Source organism: Morchella importuna (assembly GCF_003444635.1).
Source record: "Morchella importuna strain M04M26 chromosome Unknown Morimp01GS077, whole genome shotgun sequence".
NCBI classification, from domain to species: Eukaryota; Fungi; Ascomycota; class Pezizomycetes; order Pezizales; family Morchellaceae; genus Morchella; species Morchella importuna.
In genome coordinates this window covers 35501-48835 of record NW_025763473.1, presented here as the reverse complement: position 1 = coordinate 48835, position 13335 = coordinate 35501, and positions in this window count along the sequence as shown.

Below are 13335 nucleotides of genomic sequence, written 5' to 3'. Positions count from 1 at the left end.
GGGTAGTTCTGTAGTTCGTTTGATCAGGAGATTCTGTTGGATGGGCGTGAGGGTGCGGAGTAGGGCATCGATCGCCGAGATTGTTGGTCTGCCTCCAAATTGGTCTTTGCTCAGGGTTTCCAGGATGGGTCCGGCGGTACATAGTCTTGTTGCCACTATCTTTTCCAGTATTTTGCTGAAGCATTGCAGTAGAGAGATGGGTCGGTATGCTTTGGCCGAGGAATAGTCGGGTTTTCCTGGTTTCGGGATTGGTATGCATTACGCCACTTTCCATCGGTCCGATTGGACTCCATGTCGAAGCATAGCTGAGAACAAGTCTTGGAAGAGTAGAGTGTTTGCCTTGATTGTTGCTTGTATGAATAGGTATGGGATGTTGTCAGGGCTGTTGGCTGAGTGTGTTGGGCATTGATTTAATTGCGGAGGTGATTTCTTCTATTGTTACTTCCTAAAAATCGTCACTAAGGTCAAAGGAGGCGGGTCTGATTTGGAGTTGGGGGTTGCTGGGGGACGTCCAATTTGTGGGGAAGAGTTGGGCTCTTAGAGCTTGACACTTCCCCGCAAACGTTTATTCACCTTGTTCTCAAGGGGCGACGATGGCAGATATTCCGCAGGGTACGAGGTGCGACAATAGTAGCTGTCGAGTTAGTCAAGTGAGGTCGAGCGAGGTGCGAAGGTCTTTGTGAAGAAGAGAAGTAACAGCGTATATTTTGAAGTGGTTCAATCTGGTATAGTATGGCAGGTATGAACAAGTGTTTATAGTAAAGAGAGTACAGAAGATAGATAGATAGTTTTATATTGCTTTGAAGTACATGACTTATCGCACGCCGACGCCTCCGCCTAAAACATAAGAAAGGACAAAAGGAAGAAGAAAACGGAAAAGCGGAGAAAAGGAAAGGAAAGGAAAGACGACATGAAGAATCATGAGGCGGAACAGAAAAGGAAAAGAAAAGATAGAAAGAAATATCATTCCTCCGGGTTCTCCTCGTCCATTTCGTACCAGTTGAGTAGGTTGGTTTTTGCTGCGAATTGTAGAATCATGTCTACGTTGAGGTTGGTAAATAGCCAGTTTTCCCACGTGGGCGGTCCTGGGATTTTGTCCATAAGTGGCCTTTGTAGTTGCGTCCATCGTGGGCAGTCGATCATGGTGTGCTTGGAAGATTGTTCCGAGCCACATTGGCAGGGTTCGGGTTCCGTGAATGCTGCGTGTCTGTCTATCCTGGTAGCTTGACATCGTATACGGTGTATGAGTTTTGCTTTGGATCGGAGGAGTTTTGCTCGCTTTGGTTGGATTTTTAGGGTTCCTGGTTCGTGGTAGTTGATGCATGGGATGGAGTTCCATTCTTCCAGCATTCGTTTGGTGAGAGTGTCGTTTTGGATCCATCGCTCTCTGCGATTGCCTGGTTCTTGGAAGGGTAGCATGAGTGATGCAATCCGATGTAGGCCTGTACCTTTGGTATTTTTTATTCTGGTAGGAGGAGCTGTATGAGTTCTTCGTTGAGTGGGTGGTCTGCGGGGTGGCAGAGGATGCGCGTTCCGTATTTTCGTGATTTATAGTTGAGGAGGAGTTCAAGTGGGGGGAGTGCTGCCTCTTTTAGTAGTCTTTCAGTTTTTGTCCAGCAGGGTAGGCCTGTTATTATCCTGGCCGGTTCGTTATAGAGTGGGGATAGTGATCGGAGGATGTGGTCGGCTCCCGTCCACCAGGCCTCCGATCCCTATAAGATAGTGGGGAGGAAACCTTGGATAGTGAGGTCGTGAATGGATTTGACTGTTGATCCGGAGAGGTAGGCGATATTTCTGATGCTGCCTAGTGCTCTGAAGCCCTTGGCGATAGTTTCTTCGATGTGTGGTCGAAAGGAGAGGTTGGAGTCCAGCCAGACCCCTACATATTTGAGTCTGTCTTTGGGGTGGATTTCATCTTCTGCAATTGTTACCGAGTTTTTGGGGTTTGGGGCGTTCGATGTTGTGGGTTTGAAGAAGACTAGGTCGGATTTTTGGGGTTCGTATTTGATGTTAAGGGGTGCCGCTTTCCTGACTCTTTCGTTCATTCTTTCGTTGAGTCTTGTGATAATGAAGAGAGGGGACTTTGATAGTTGGACGAGTGCGTCATCGTCGATGTAAGTGGTGTTTATTTCTTTGGGGGAGTTGGTGGGGTCTATTATTACCCCGGCGTATATCATGAATAATACCGGGGATAGGGGGACCCTTGGGGCAGTCCGGAGGTGTATGATTGTGGTGGTTCCAGTTCGTGGTTGAATTGGAATTGGAGTTTTCGGTTGGTGTTGAATTCCTTACACCATGTCGTTAGGTATGTTGGGAATCTTTGTTGGGTCATGATCTCGGCGAGTAGGAGGTGGTCGACACAGTTGAAGGCTCCTTGTATGTCGTTTGTGAGGAGCGCTGGTCTGTCTGGGGTGGCGGTTCCTGTGGTCTGTTTGACCAGGAGGTTCTGTTGTATGGGCGTGAGGGTAGGAGTAAGGCATCGATTGCCGAGATTGTTGGTCTGCCTCCGAATTGGTCTTTGCTAAGGGTTTCCAGGATGGTTCCGGCGGTGCATAGTCTTGTTGCCACTATCTTTTCCAGTACTTTGCTGAAGCATTGCAACAGGGAGATGGGTCGGTAGGCTTTGGCCGAGGAATAGTCGGGTTTTCCTGGTTTTGGGATTGGTATGCATTTCGCCACTTTCCATCGGTCCGGTTGGACTCCATGTCGGAGCATGGCCGAGAACATATCTTGGAAGAGCTGGGTGTTTGCCTTGATTGTTGCCTGTATGAATGGATATGGGATGCTATCTGGTCCAGTGGCCGAGTGTGTCGGGCATGATCTGATTGCGGATGTAATTTCTTCTGTTGTTACTTCCTGAAAATCGTCACTAAGGTCAAAGGAGGGGGGTCTGATTTGGAGTGGGGGGTTTTTGGGGGACGTCCAATTTGTGGGGAAGAGTTGGGCTCTTAGAGCTTGGCACTTCCCCGCAAACGTTTCTTCACCTTGTATAGTTGGGATTGTAATATCCCTCTTTTTCCCTTTATTAACTAGTTTCCAGATGGCGCTTCCCTTGGCCTCTGTGAGTTCTTTCTCCCTTTGTTCTGCCTTGGCTTTGCAGATCGCTGCGGTCCATTTCCTGCTTATTTTCCTGAAGGTTTCTCTGTTCTCGTCCTTTTGGGTGTTTCTGGCTTTCCTTTCTAGGATGTTGAGGGAGGATTTGAATTTCTTGAGCTCTGGGGTCCACCACTTCTTGGACTTGAGGTGTCCTTGGCTCCATGGCGTGACCTGATCTATTAGATTATCTATGTGTTCGAGGATGAAGTCGACCGATTGTTTTGTATGGTTCTGACTTTCCCATGCTTCGGAGGGGAAATGGAGGCCTGAAATGTTTTCTTCCAATTTCTCCCAGTTCGTTCGGTGCCATAGTCTCCCGGGGATGTGGGGGGGTTTCTCTATTCGTAATTGCAGGATTGTTTTCCCATGATCAGAACCTGCTCCATGTCGGTCGATGTTCCAGCGGACATCATGGTCCAGTACTGGTCCTTTTACAAGTGTCAGATCGATGATGGTCAGTCTGTTGTTGTTCCTGGGGAAATGTGTGAATTCGCCTGGTTCGTTGAGTAGGGATAACTTTTGTCGGTCTATCCATCTTTTCAGCTTCTTGGATCCCGATTTGTCTGCTCTAATCGTGTTGGTGTAGTCGTGGGGTCTGTGTCCATACCAGAGTTGGTGGTGGCTGTTGAAGTCTCCCATGACGAGGCAATTTTGGATGGTAATTATTTGTCGGGAGATTTCTGCGAAGGGTCCGCTTCGTCCTGGTAAGTATATGTTGAGGATTTGTGTTTTTTGGTTTTGGATTTCCACCGTGACGGAGACGATGAAGTTATTGTGTGTGTAATGGTGTTTTGGTTTTAGGTTGGCGTGTTTTCTGATGTATGTGGCAGCTTTAGTGCCTTTGTTGCTGGCTGTGAAAAGGTAAAAAAGAGGGGATTCCGGTGGGTGGCCGTTTTTGTTATTCCATGGTTCTTGTAACAAAAGAAAAAGTATGTTGTGGTCCTGTTCTGCTTCCTCCACTACTGACTTTGTTGTGAGCTCATTTTTCGCGCAGTTCAGTTGCTGTGCGATAGCCGTTGTCCTTTTGATGTGACTCATTGGGAGTTATCCATGGCTGCATCTTCCTGTGGGGGGTCTTGGGCCGGGGTAACAATGGATATTGGTAGCGGGCTTGGGTTTGTGTCTGGTCCGAGTCTGTTTGTGATTCGGACTTTGGCTCGTTCTGGGCAGTTGCTATCTGTTGCTTTGTGGGGGGCCTTGCAGTGGTAGCATCGGATGGGTGTGTGTGAGCATCTAAGGCCTCCAGCGCATTCTGTGCATGGGTGGTCCTTGGTTTGGTGTTCCTCGGCACAGTGTCCGCATCTTCCGTTGGTGTGGGAGCAGCGTTCTTGTCTATGTCCATATTCAAGACATTTGGCGCATTGGGTTTCTGGGTTTGCGGGGAGGTAGCTGTCGATTTTGCAGTTTCTGTCGAAGAGGGTGAGGTACCGGAGACCGAGGTTTTCTTTGGTGAATTGACCGGGGAGGGTGATGATCATGGAGGAGTGGGATTTCCCAATTCTGGCTTCTGGTTTTGATAACCATCTCGGGATTTGTGCCAGTTCGAAGGTGTTGCCGTAGTTGTTTCTGATTTCCGAGGCCAGAAATTGTCCTGCTTCAAATGCTTCCCCTATGGAGGTAGGGATGCCATGGAGAATGAATTTCGACCATCTGGAGTTAACCCGGATGTCGGCGAAAGGTACTTTTAGTTCGTTTAGGGCGGTTTCAATTTCCTTTTTGTATTCGAGGACCTTTGTTGCTGGGGTTGCGAATTTTGATTCCAGGATTATGTTGTTCTTGGTTGTTTTCCGGGCGGCGATTAGTTGACAGTCGGGGTCCTGGATTTTTGCATTTATCTTGGCTCTGATGTCCGATGGGGTAACTATGAGTTCTTTGTTTGTTTCGATTACAATTTCCCGGTTGAGTTTGGTGATTTCCGGTTTGAAAAGTGGGTCTGCCTTGGGTTTGGTTTTCCTCTTGTTTGTGACGGTCGTAAATTCGGGATTCGTGTTTCCTGCCGCGGCGGCCGCATAAGATTTTTGTGCCGGCGGAGTCAGTGCTTTCCCTTTTGGCTGTTGGGGGTGGTTGGGGTTGGGGTGGTTGGGGTTGTTGGCGGATGTGGTGGGGGCGGTGATAGTGGCAGCAGCGACGGCGGCGGCTGCAGAGGTTTTTCCCTCAGTGACTGCTTGGTTGCTGGGCCTGTTGACGGAGAGGTTGGTGAGTTGTTGTTGGAGACGGTGGAGTTTTTCGGAAGTTTTGTCCTGGTTCTTTGTCATTTCAAACATTTGTTTGGCCAGGATGTCAACTGTGTGTTTGAGGGATTCGTTTTGGACGGATAGGACTTCGATAGTGGCTTTTAGTCCCTTATTGATTTGCTCAGTCGTTTGGTTGATGGGTCCAAGCGCTACGGTGAGGGCATTTCTAACTACCCAGGATATATAGTTCAGGTCCATCCTGGCGTGGGTTTCGTCAGGGACGATGCTGGGGTGAATGTAGTCGTACTTTGGTGCGTACGGCTCGTTGTATTGGGTGTGTTCGGCGAAGATAGAGAAGGGTTCATTGCCGAGTTGGGTTTGTTCCACTGTGGTGGACTGTGTTTGTTGGGTTGTTTGGGTGTCAGGGAAGCGGGGGGGTGCCGGTGTTCCTGGAGGGGGGCCCCTGCGAACCAGGAGCTCAACGAGGCTTGTTGGGACATCACTGATGTTCCGGATCGGATTGGGTTAGGAAAGACTTCTGATAGAGTTCTCTTTCTGCCCGCAATGTTTGGTGGGTTTGGTGGGGTTGTTGAGGCCAGGTTGTTGTTTTCGCTACGGTCGCGAGGCTTAAGCGAGGGTTGAGGGGTGAGGAGATCACAACTCAGGGACTAGAGCGTGAATAACTTCGCGTACGAACAGATGTGCGATAAGATACCAATAGATTACGCGGTCTATTGACATACAGGATCGTGTTCGAGTAAAAGTTTTATCGGGAATGCAGACCAAAAGTTGTTGTTGTTCGGAAGTTTTGGTGTTGCGAGGAGTACAGAAGATAGATAGTTTTTTATATTGCTTTGAGGTACAAGACTTATCGCACGCCGAATCCACCGCCATAAACATAGGAAAAAACAAAGGAGACCGAACAGAACAGAACAGAAAAGAAAAGAAGAAGAAAAGAACGAAGATCAAAGGAAGGTACAGGAACGGAAAGAGAGAACAAAGAAACCTATCATCATTCCTCCGGGTCCTCCTCGTCCATTTCGTACCTGTTACAGGAACTACGGAGCACTGTTCTAGAGGCTTAGAACAGCGAGGAATACGAGTGACGGGTTGTGATGCGAGGGCGGTCGGGCAACGAAAGAACAAGCATAGAAAGGTATCGGGTAGTGTGGGGACACGCGGTGTTACCACACTAGTATTATACCATTATGACGGCACGCTTACTATTGGGTGTCTCACCTGAAATAGAATAGGAGGCGGGGCTTACGGCTGCAGGCCGTTCTACTTAGGGAAGTAGGTCTAGGATAATAGTATGATACAACCCGACGACTGGCAATTGCAAGGTTCATGGTTACGTATCAGATTTAGAATGGAGGACGGAACTATGCGGGGGCGCTTTTCTATCTGGGTTATCTTCGGAGGCGTTATCTTATTCTATTATCGTTGTATCAGTTAGTATTAGAAAGCGGGCCTTGGCATAGGTTCCAACATGTATAAATAGGGCAGGATTCTCCGAAGACTTGAAGGTATCATCAACCATCGAGTCAAGGGAATCCGGTTTACAATATCATCAGTTTAAACGCTACAGAATTATCGCTTAGCACTGGTTATTTCCCCAAACACTATATTGTACCTTATCCCTAACTTTTACTCTTTACCTATCGCATAGACTACCGAAGTCTCGATAAGACAACTACTCGCTTAAACCAATACTTTGAGTATTTTGCTTAGTGGCGGATAGTCACCGTGCTCTCAGTAGAAGAATAAGCGCTTAGTCTATTAGAAAGACCAAGGTACTATATGCACCCCGAGTGGCAACAGCAGCCATCAACAACTACCTTTGCGCTACATCCTTCATCGTTCGAAGAGGAAGCGCCGAACATCTATACTGCGGATACCTCCACTACACAGGTTTCTTCGCAGAAGCAGGAACTACCGCTACCTTCGAGGAACACGACCCCGAAATCCTCAACTACCCAGAACTCTTCCCAATCAAGATCACCCTCTCCCAACGGTCTTTCGGACTTGCTCACCCAGCCCCCTGGTTCATTGCTCAACCTTGGTGCAGAAGGCAACCACAGCTCAAACTCGAGCAACTTAGCAATGTCAAGGGCTCATCAGCAACGGTCGGAGGAAGACTACAACATGGAGAGCTCAATCGCCTTGAGAGATCGAGGTATATTGGAAACCCAGGCGAAGAGGCGCCACAGGAAAGAGAGAGATGTGCCGATAGGCTCCCTCTTCACATCGACGAGGCAGGAAGAATCATATGGGCAGGCGAGGAGGCGGCAGGTAGACCACAGGGAATTCTCCCCATACGTCACCCCAATCAGAGAGAGATCCTCTACTCAGAGGCCCTCGGTGCCTCGGGTAATGGACGACGACGAGGATACCAACATGGACGTGGAGGAACGGCGGGTGGAGAACCCTTTTGGCGACCTTATTGGGCAAGAAGTCCAGCGACAAGGGGCCCCCGTGGTGCAGCAGCTCAGCCGAGGGATCGAGGAACTCAGCATGCACGTACGGGACATTCCCATCCTCAGAGAACTCACCCGTCAGCAGCAGGAGTACACCAACAAGATCGTCGAGGACCTCCACGCCAAGTTCGCTGGGGACAGAGCCGAGCGCGACAATCAGCTCAACCAGGTCATGGCTCAGCTACGAGCGGAATCCACCGCCGCTACCAGCAACCTCGGTCAAGTCCTTGGGCAGATCGTGGAAGCTACTAGGGCGCATCAGGAAAGGCAGGAGCGACAGGATCAGCACATAAATGCGCTGACCAACTTCGTTCAGCAACTCCCCAAAGATGGCCCTGTACAGATACCCGCGGAGGTTATGGCTGCCCTCGAGAGGATGGAACGGGACAGACAAGCTGCGATGGAAGACCAATTCGCAGGTACGAAAAAGAACCTGGAGGAGATAATCGAGCAAATGCGGGTGGCAGCCAATAGAACGGCAGCAGCCCCAGAAGGCTCGGGAGGCGGAGGCGTAGTACCCCCCAACCTCCACAGAACCCCCCTAGCAATTCCGGAGAGAGACCGGAAGGATCAGGGAGTCAACCCCCCGTACCCCCTCACTCTGCGGCAAGGAGCCAACAAAGTGAACAGGGAGGTAGGGGAGCTAACGGCAATAATGGCAATGGCGGAAATCGCGCAAGACCACGAGACCCATCCCCCTCCGACTCATCCAGCTCCTCCGATTCAGAGGACGATCGTCGAGCACGTGAACGAAGGCGAAGAAGACGGGAGGAGCGAAGGCGCCATAATAGGCAGCAAGAGGTAGACCTCATGCACCCCCCTCGCGCCACCCTAGGAGACACGCCAAAACAGGCAAAGATCCCCTTCTCCGGAAAAGCCGACGAAGACGTACGACACTGGATCGACCAAATGGAAGTCTTAATTGAACTTCAGAGGAAAGTCCGGTGGGACGACCAGACCAAGATCCTGTGGGCATCCCTGGAACTTACCGGAAGTGCGGCAAAATTCTGGCGAAACTTCGTGGAACGACTATCGGTGGATCCCAGCATTGGGACATGGGAAAATTTCAAAAACGAATTACGGATTCAATACGGCAATCGGACTAGTCAAGAGCAAGCCAAACAGAAGATGGATAAGCTCCATCAAACTGGCATGATTGATGACTACATCAACGAGATGCAGAATCTGGAATGGGACGCAAGGGTCGGGCCCATCGTAATGAAATCCATGATCCTAACAGGAATAAACTCCTCACTGGAACAACGCCTCTCGAATGCGATCGAGGAACCAGAAGATTTCGCGGAATGGCTAGCCTGGGTTAGGAAGGTCGGACGTAAGGATCACGAGGTGAAGGCCCGGAAAGAGATCTTACGTGGCAAGGAGGTCGTGAAACCTCGCGAAGAGAAGTCGGAACGGCGAAAATCGCGCAACCCCGCACCTCGGAAAACTTTCTCCGCGCCAGCACACAACTCCAAGGCCTCGGATGACTTAGGTGTCACCAAGGACGAGAAGGAAAAATGGCAAAAGGAAGGAAAGTGTTTCCGTTGTGGTAGAGATAACCACTTCGCGAAAGATTGCGTGGCGACGAGTAAGGTCAGGTTAACCGACCTGAAGAGGAAACGGTATCCTTCCGGAGGAAAGGACCACGGAAGGGAGGGTGAAAAGAAGCGGAAATTGGGCCCCCAGAATGAGGCATTTCGGGCAAGGATTACAACTTTGGAGGATCAAAATTGATTGGGTATTTCTATTTTTTGGTATCTCATGTTGCGTTATGGTTTCTTTCTATTTTGTTGCGGAAACAAGGATTTTATGTGTTATGGTTATTGTTATCGGTGGGCTACGGGATTTTCTATATTTATTTTGCTACACGCGCGGAAATTTAATTCCCTTTACACACACTCTGAGGATGGGGTTACACCCCGAAACGCCTGGTGCGTAAGTGTTGTACCATGATCTTCATCAAACACTCGAACTCTCTATATAAAACCCCTCACCCCGCGCTCAAACAGAAAAAACTATCGAACCAACCCACATCCAAAGACCAATACAAAATCCTTTACAGAACCAACATACCAATATGGCTTCCAACACACAAGAAACTCGCCTCGAGATCGAGATCTCTTGGGATCACCCCGCAACTAGTACCAAACATGTTGCAACGGTCAACGCCCTTCTAGACAGTGGCACTGAGGACTGGATTATGTCCTGGGACTGTATCCACCGTGCAAAAATACCTACTCAACCTCGACCCAAGCCTCTCATCATCAGACAGGCCGATGGTACCCCTATGCCCAATTCCGGCACTCACATCACTCAACCTCTCGCCCTCCGCATCGGCAACCATCTGGACAGGGCTATCACCTGTGAGATTGGCTCGTTCGCAGGAGAGGACCTCGTCATACCACATCGATGGCTCAAGGAGCATCAACCAACCATCCATTGGGGACGCAACAGTGTTAGCTTCCATAGTAATAACTGTATAGTCAATGGATGCTTCGTATCAGTCGAAGACATATACGATCAAGACCCAGAAGAGCTGGTCATCAGGCTGTTGAGGGCGTCACCCAAGAAGCAGATGACGATCGAGCAACACCCCTTTTGGGCAAGAGCATCGGTAAACGAGGCTCTCGTTAGTGCTATACCGGTGGAGTTTCAGGAATATGCCGACGTGTTCTCCAAGGAAGGAGCCGCTCGACTACCTGACCACTCTGAATGGGATCATACCATTCCTCTTATGGAAGGAAAGCAGCCTCCGTGGGGACCGATTTATTCGCTCTCCCCACCTGAAGATAAGGCACTCCGGGAGTATTTGGACGAAAACTTGCCCTCTGGCAAAGTAGTCCCCTCCACTAGCCCAGCAGCGGCACCCGTCCTGTTCGTTCCGAAAGCTAATGGCAAGCTTCGGTTATGTGTCGACTTTCGTGGCTTGAATGGAATCACAATCAAGAACCGCTATCCACTGCCGCTCATGAATGAGCTGGCCGACGCAACGAAAGGAGCACTCTACTTCACGAAAATAGACCTGAAAAATGGTTATAATCTGATTAGGATTGCTAAGGGCGAAGAATGGAAAACCGCTTTCCGAACGAAATACGGCCTCTTCGAATATAGGGTAATGCCTTTCGGTTTGACCAATGCTCCTGCGTCGTTTCAGGTCATGGTCAATACCATATTCAAGGATCTTCTAGATCAAGGCGTAGTAGTCTACCTGGATGACATCTTAATGTATTCAAAGACTAGGGAAGAGCATACGACTCTTGTACGGGAAGTTTTGGAGCGACTGCGACGACACCACCTATACGGAAACCTCGAGAAAACGGAATGGTATCAACAGGAGGTAGAATTCCTGGGATTCATACTATCAGGAAAAGGGAACCGAGTATCACCAAAGAAAGTCCAGGCGATCGAAGGCTGGTTAGTCCCAACCAAGGTCAAGGAACTCCAGTGCTTCCTCGGGTTCGCCAATTTCCTAAGACGGTTCATCCACCGATACTCTAAGGTTTGCAGACCTATGACCGATCTCCTGAAGAAAGGTTCCGTATGGAAATGGGGCAGGGAACAGGAAGATGCGTTCGACGAGCTCAAGAGGAGATTTACGTCTGCTCCAATACTCCGACACTATGACGAACACCGCGAAGCAATCGTGGAGACTGATGCGAGTGACTGGGCCGAGGCCGCAGTACTCTCTCAGGTGTTCGAGGACGGTATTCTACATCCGGTAGCTTACCACTCTCGCAACTTCAACGAGGCAGAGGTTAACTATGAGATCTACGACAAGGAGATGCTCGCAATAGTTTCTGCTCTCTTGACTTGGAGACATTGGCTGGAAGGGACGGACATCCCTATCCAGATACATTCGGATCACCAAAACCTGCAGTATTTCACAACGACCAAGAAGTTGTCAAGAAGACAAGCCAGATGGGCCGAGAAGATAGCACCTTTTCGCTTCAAGATCCATTACCGACCAGGCGAAAAGAACGGCAAGCCAGATGCACTTACAAGGCGTCCGGAGTTCGCGATGGAAGGGGGAGTGATGCGTGAGCAGCCCGTAAAACAGCTACTCAACGCAGATCAGTTTGTCAGAAAATCACGGACCAGCGTAGAAACTGGGTCTGAGGTGATTGGCAACCCCGAAGAGGAATGGAATCAGTTGGATCAGTGGTACGACATACCAAGCGTAGAGCTGCCTCAGCCACTACAGGGTTGGTATGAACAGGAAAGACGATGGGTTCGGAGGATGGTTCCGGATGAACACCTCCCTAACTCAAACCTTGAGATCTTCGGACCACCGGAGGCTGCTGTCGTAAAGGTAGAGCCTGCCGCTGAATGGAGTCCCGATTCGAATGACCCTACCCACGATGGTCGATGGGTAGTACCGGGCTACGCGGTCAAGCAGGTCATTGAGGAACATCATGACCGACCCGTAGCGGGGCATCTAGGAAGGGATAAAACCCTTGAGTTGATCGATAGGAACTACTGGTGGCCAGGAATGTCCACGGATGTAGCCAACTTCGTCAAGACGTGCGACGTGTGCCAGAGAGCCAAGCAACGTCGGAGACACTTGTCACTCCCTCAACCCCTAGAGTTAGCCACCACACCTTGGACTGATATCTCGATGGATTTCGTAGTAGAAATGCCAAAGGAGAAATCAGGATTCCGTAACGTATTGGTAGTTGTGGACCGTTTTACCAAAATGGCTCACTTCATTCCAATGACAGGAATCAACGCAGAACAGACCGCTAATGCATTCGTCAAAGACATCTGGCGTTTCCACGGGCTCCCTAGGAGCATCGTCTCTGATAGAGGAACACAGTTCGTGTCAGCATTCTGGACGGCAATCACGGAGAGATTGGGGATTCGTAGAAGACTCTCGACATCATTTCACCCGCAGACCGATGGCCAAACAGAACGGACCAACCAGCACATGGAAGGTTATATTCGGGCCTACACAGCAGGAACAGGTAAGAAGTGGAAGGACCTGTTACCTATCTGCGAATACGCCTACAATAATGCGAAGCATACGTCGACGGGACAGTCGCCGTTCTACTGCAACTACGGTTTCCACCCTCGAACGGATTGGCCTACGGATGCAGAGATCGAACGTTTAGATGCCAATGGAAACAACTACTTGGATGAGATCATCACGGCTCATGAGTTAGCAAGAGATACGCTACAGAAGACGTTCGACAAGATGGCGTCAAAGCCAGGACCAGCAGTACAGCGGTTCACTATCGGTCAGAAAGTCTTGCTGGATACTCGGAACCTAGGAGGATACTCCAAGTGGTCAGACAAATTTACAGGACCGTTCACGATCTCAGCGGTGATAGGCAACCGGGCTTACCGCCTTGAACTTCCGGTAGAATGGAAGGTTCATGACGTATTCCACGAGATGCTGCTACGACCCTATCGCGAGGATCCGGATCCCACTAGGCAGAATACACGGAAACGACTGGCAACACCCGAGCCACAAGAAGCATTGGCGGAGGAGAACTTCCAGCCGACTGTGAACATACGACCCCACACACGAAGTCAAGGCCCAGCTATCGATGGCGAACGGGCTCATAAACGACGACGGAACAGGCGGGACT